The sequence below is a fragment of the Tenrec ecaudatus genome, chromosome 12 (genome assembly GCF_050624435.1).
Source record: "Tenrec ecaudatus isolate mTenEca1 chromosome 12, mTenEca1.hap1, whole genome shotgun sequence".
Classification (NCBI taxonomy): Eukaryota; Metazoa; Chordata; class Mammalia; order Afrosoricida; family Tenrecidae; genus Tenrec; species Tenrec ecaudatus.
Genome location: NC_134541.1, coordinates 140,224,157 through 140,230,190, shown reverse-complemented (window position 1 = coordinate 140,230,190; position 6,034 = coordinate 140,224,157).

The window sequence follows — 6,034 nt, the reverse complement described above, 5'->3', positions numbered from 1 at the left end:
ATGGCAAGAGCCCTCCTGGCAGCGCTTGCCCAGAGCCGACTGCCTGCCTGGGTCACCGGGCCTGCAGCCTGGTTACCGCTTTGTCCCCTAGCTGGAGCCGGTCCCACACTAAGGGGCCCTGAATGGCTGTGCTCAGGAGGGGCGATGCTTACCACCGGGAAGCAAGAAACGGGGCTCATGGAGAGAGTTTGGGGCGACAGCAGGGCAGTGGAGCTGTCTGGGGTCCTGAAACGGAGCATACAGGGACTCTCCTTGTCCATGTCCCCCGCCTAGGCTCTGAGTGTCCCCTGTGGAAGGCACAGACTTGGTCCCAAGAAGGGGCAGGGGCCCTTGCTCCAGAGTTCCGGATGTCCCAGGCAGGTGGCCAGAGCACACTGGGACCCTCCTGCTCTGAATACCATCCTCCAGCCTCGGCTTTGCCCGCTCCCATCATCCTGTGGTGCCCCCTCCATTGCTGGACTGGGCATGTGCAGGGGTCTCTTCTGGGGTGGACAGAGCTGTCTGTGGGGGTTACAGTCTGCCCCAGAATCCTTTGAGCCAAGCCAAGGCTTATAAGCTCAAGGCAGCATCAAAAATTAACAAGGATGGTGGGGGCAGCAGTGTGAAGTCCTCAGGCTCCCCTCCAACTCCTGTGTCCCAGCAGGCCCCCTCCAAGGGAGCCCTTACACCCCATTCTCCACCAGTCCCCATCATCATCCTGTGTCCTGGTCCCCACCATCTCTCCCCTGTCCCCAGTGTCTTAGTCCCCATCCCCTGAGACTCAACACCTTACTGTCATTCTCACCTCCACTGCCCTTCCACCACTCTCTGACCTCTAGTTCCTGGGCCTGAACCAGCAGCCTGCTGTCTGACCTGCAGATCTGGACCCATGGGGCCCTGCTATCATGTGAGTCAGAGATGCCTCCAGCCTGATGCCTGGCCCATGAGTTTGGGACTGCCCAGCCTCCACCACCTACAACATGTGAGCTACCTCCTGGGGATATGTCTGCCGTCTGTCTGTGTGTGTGCACTTGCTGGTTTTGCATATCTCTAAAACCCAGTCTAAGACATTAGAGAAAGCATTCTCCTAGACATCTAGCCTCCTAATCTGTGAAAAATAAACCTCTGTTTATTGGAACCACCCCCTTGTGGTACTTCCGTTGCAGCAGCACCAGATGCCTGAGACCAATGCTCATCTGTCAAAACTTTGAGGAATGGGGAGTGGGTAAAAACGAGGAGCTGATGCCAGGGGCTTACGTGGAGAACAAATGTTTTGAGAATGATGAGGGTAACGAATGTACAAATGTGCTTTATACAATTGATGTATGTATGGATTGTGATGAGTTGTATGAGCCCCTAATAAAATGATTTTAAAAACTTTGGGGAGCATAAAGGAAAGACACAGGCTTTGCCTGTGGTCCCCAGCCCCCCTCCTGGGGACTTTACAGGGAGCCTTGGCAGCCATTATGGAGACAGAAACAGGAAATAGGTGGCCACAAGGTGACAGTCCTGGGGTGGTGGTGTGCACGCAGAAACCCTGGGGCACAGGGAGCTCTTGTAGCCTGGACGGATGTGGACGGTCCACTCATCATCTTGTTGAGGTGTCACTGAGGGATCCTCCCCAGCCCGCACTGTGAGCGACGCTGTCCGTCCGTCGGCCCCTCGGTCTGTCAGCCTGATGTCCTGGAAGCGGGTCACCAGGTCTTTCTTACTCTGCTCTCTCATGCAAGGTTTCCAAGGATGCAGACAGCCATGCCCTTCTCCCTCTGAGAACTGCCGACCTTGCTGCTGGAAGTCCAAGCCTGACCCCACAGCACCAAGGCTCCATCTGGAAGCTTCCAGGGAAGATGGGGGGCGGGAGGGGGCCTGCGCACGAGGTGCTCCTGTGTGGAAGGCATTAGTTTTTCACCTGAGCCGGTACCTAGGTGCCTGGTGATGCTGACAGCACCCTGCTTTGGCTCCCCTCCATAGCATCCCTGCCTTAGCCTCTGACCCCAGACCCAGGCTGCCCTGTGGAGGCCCAGAACACAGACCCTGGGGGATGGTGTAGGGGCTTGGGTGTTCAGAAAACTCTCTGCCGGCCAGTCTGTTCCTCACAGGCCCCAGCAGGCCTCAGAAGGAACTGGACTCTGGGAAGGGGCCCCCACCAAGAGGGGGAAAGCAGAGACCCTAAAGGGGTAGGAGCTGGCTACAGTCCCAGGGGACAGGCACCTGCTGGCTGGCCCCTTGCCAGCCTCTCAGAGTAGCCACCAGTGTTACAACAGGTCACAGACAACAGTGTGTTCAGACTTTTTTCAATCAGAAAGACTTGCCCACCTGGGACCCCACGTTGTGTGCTCAGAGGTGGAAGTCATTGAGGGGTGCGGCCCACACTTTCCTCCTAGCTGCCAGTCCCACTGGGCCCTCATGCCCTCCCCTCTGAAGGTCCCTGGGCCTGCCCTTGCCCTCCCACCCTCCACCCTCAGGTGCTCCATGGGGGCTGGGAGTCCACAGGCCCGGTGCGCTGGGGATCATGTGAGTGGTGTGTGTGGATGTGTGAGCACTCGCACATGTGTGTGTGGATGTGGCATGCATGCATGTCTGGTGTGTGTGTGTGTATTTACACGTAAGACTTGCATATTTGTGGGTGTGTGGTGCATCTGTGTGCTGGGTACATGTGTGCATTTACCTGTGAAGATGTTGCACACTGATGCATGTGGGTGTGTGTGTGTGCATGTCCGTGTGTGTCTTACACAGGGAGAGTGTGTGCACGTTTCTGAATGTGTGCTTGTGTGTGTGAACATGTGTGGTCTGCCAGACTAGGGGTTGGGGACAGCCCTCCTCACTTGCCGAGTGGCCTGGGCTGGTTCCTTAGTCTCTCTGAGACCTCTGGTTCCACTCCTGAAAGGCAACGGAGTCCTGGGGGTAATGGCCCCCTTCAGTAGACCCAGTCACCCCCAGGCTTGTGGTATCACACCCCTACTGTGTACAGGAAGGATTGGCTAGCATGTACCCCACCACCACGTGTCCAGGAGGCTCAGCCCCAAGGAAGGGGGTTTTTTACCTGCGAGGAAACGGAGGCCCAGCTGGGCCACAGGGCCACACAGCATCCCACCGCACTTGTTGCTGCCACACCGGGTGGGAGCCTTGCCTGAGCCCATGGCTCCCTGGCCGGCCCCCAGCCCTTCTGGACACACAAAGGCCAGCCTTGGGAAGGCTCCTGTGCCAGCTGGGCCATGGGCTCTGGCGGGGAAGTGAAGGAGACAGGAAGGAAGGCCCGCACAGCTGGAGTCTGGGCCCATTGTCTCACCTTGTCTGCCTAGACCCCTGAGGGGTTCTGCAGGAGGAAGGGGGAAGGGCCCTCAGCCTGCCTCTCTGTGCCCCAGCCTCAGTTTACTGATCTGTGTGACCTTGAGGTGAAGCCTTCCTGGGACATCAGCCACTGCTCCAAGCCCTTCCCCTGGGGTGATTCACTTGAGCATTTGACAGCCTATGAGGGCAATGAGACCCCCCACCCCCCGGGGTTCATTAATCCCTACTGTGGTGAGGTGCCACTTAAGCCTCACCCTAAAAGATGACACCATCCATTTAAGATAGATATACAGAGTAACACAGACACACAGAGGGTCAATATGCATAGATAACAAATAGATACACAGTAACATAGCTAGGTAATAGCACAGATTCATCCATGGTAACATAGATACATTGTAACACAGATAACTGGAAACATAGTAACATATATAGATAGTAATGTGGACCAATAGACACCTGAATGGTAACATTGATAGATACATTGTCACGTAGATAGTCACCGATGCGTGGATAAATAGATAGATAATAACACAGCTACTTGCTGCCACATACCAAAAAGAGCTAGTGGACATTCCACCATTTCAGGAGGTACCAGGAGCAAGAGCCAATGGGGCTGAAGGACACAGCCCACACTGCACTGAGTGCGTTAGCCACACACAAGGCTCCAGGGCGTGACAGAGTCTCTACTGAGACGTTTCAGGACGCTGATGAAGCACTGGAAATCCTCCCTCGTCTGTGCCAGGAGAGTTGGAAGACAGCTACCTGGCAACCGACCAGAAGAGATCCATATCCGTGCCCATTCCAAAGAGAGGTGACCCGACAGAATACCCAGCGTGCAGGACCATGTCCTGGATATGGCGCACAAGGACAACGCTGCTGACGATCCTCCAGCAATGGCTACAGCAGCTCACTGACGGGAGCTGCTGGAAGTTCAGGTCGATTCTGACGAGGACGTGGAACAAGGGCTATCCTTGCTGATGTCAGCTGGATCTTGGCTCGAAGTGGAGAATACCAGAAAGGTGCCTCCTTGTGTTTCATGGACTAGGCAAAGGCATTTGACTGTGGGTGACCCTGAGAAGGATGGGGTTCAGGAACACTGTATGGTGCTCACCAAGCCCTGGTACGAGGATCGAGAGGATTCTAGCCCCCGTGTGCATAGAACGAGGGAATCCTGCCTGGTTTAAAATCAGGAAAGGTGGGTTGTACCCGCTCGTTATACTTGTTCAATCTGCCTGCTGAGCAGATCATCAGAGAAGCTGGATCACATGAAGAAGAGTGTGGCATCCGGAGCGGAGGAAGGCTTGTTAACCTGCAGCAAGCAGAGGACACAGGCTGGCTTGCTGACAGGGAGGAAGACTTGAGGCGCCTGCTGGTGAGGATCAGGGATCTCAGCCTTCAGCGTGGATGGCAGCTCAGTGTGAGGAAGGCCAACATCATGATAAACAGGGAAGAGGCTGAAGTGGTCCCGGATTTTTGTCTTGGTTGGCTCCGTAATCAATGTTCGTGGAAGCAGCCGTCAGGAGATCAAACAACGTCTTGACTTAAGTGACTCTGCTGCACAGGATGCCATTGTGAGGACACAGCCCTGGCCTTCTCCACTGTCTCCTGTGCACGTGATAGTGGGGGACGCGGGAATGAGGAGACCGGAGAAGAATGCGTGCGTTTGAACTGTGGCGCTGGAGCCGGATCAAAGGACAAACGGATCTGTCCTGGAAGAGGACGGCCAGAGTGCCCTTGAGGGGCAAGGGTGCCAGGACTTCATCTCACAGACTTTGGCTGTGTTGTCAGGGGAGACAGGGTCATGCCTGGTACAGTGGAGGGGTAATGAAGAGAGGAAGGCCCTCATCGAGATGGACTGACCCCGTGGCCGCAGCAATGGGCTCAGGCAGAGGAACGATGGCGCAGGACTGGGCAGTGCTTCCTTCTGCATAGGGTCACTATGGGTTGGAGCCCAATCAGTGGCATCCAGCAACATCTCACAGCGACCCTACAGGACAGGGTGGAACTGCCCCTGTGGGTTTCTGAGACTGGCACTCTTCATGGAAGGGGAGAGCCTCCTCTTTCTCCTTCAGGGAAGGTAGTGGCTTTGAACTGCTGACCTTGCTGTTAGCAAACCAATGCACCACCACCAACCACCAAGGCCACTCCTATAGTGCAGATGGCACCACAGATAAATAGCAACCACCCCGTGAGACAGATACATAAAGGCACAGAAAGATACACAGATAATAACAAAAGACAGTCCCGGGATCCTGTCCATTCTGTAGAGGTGAAACTGAGGCACGGCCAGCTAAGGGTGTGTGGCAGGTCTTGAGGCCAGTGAGGGGCAGCTCCCGACCTCTCCCTACATAGACTGAGAGCCCAGCTCCTGCCTGTCCTTGCCCTCCGAAGGTAGGGATGGAGGGAGAGGCCTCCAGGTGGGACGGGAGGATGCTGCCCCTACAGGAAGCCAGGAGAAAAGAGAGAAGCTCAGGTCAGCAGGGAGGCTGGGGGACAGGGCACACAGGGCAATGGGCACCCACAGGGGTGCAGCCTCCCCCTTGCAAAGAAGGGCCAGCCCAGGTCAGGGACCCTCCCATCACCCACTACCCTACTGACCCAGTCCCAGCAGGCAGCGTCTGTCTGCCCTGCTGCGTGCAGGAGTCAGAGTGGGGGCAGTGCCAGCCTCTTCCCCGCACTGCCCTGTGCCAGTGTATCCTCCCCAGACTGGTGGCCCGGGCGAGTGGGCTCAGATAGCCCTGGGCCGTCCATCTCGGAGACT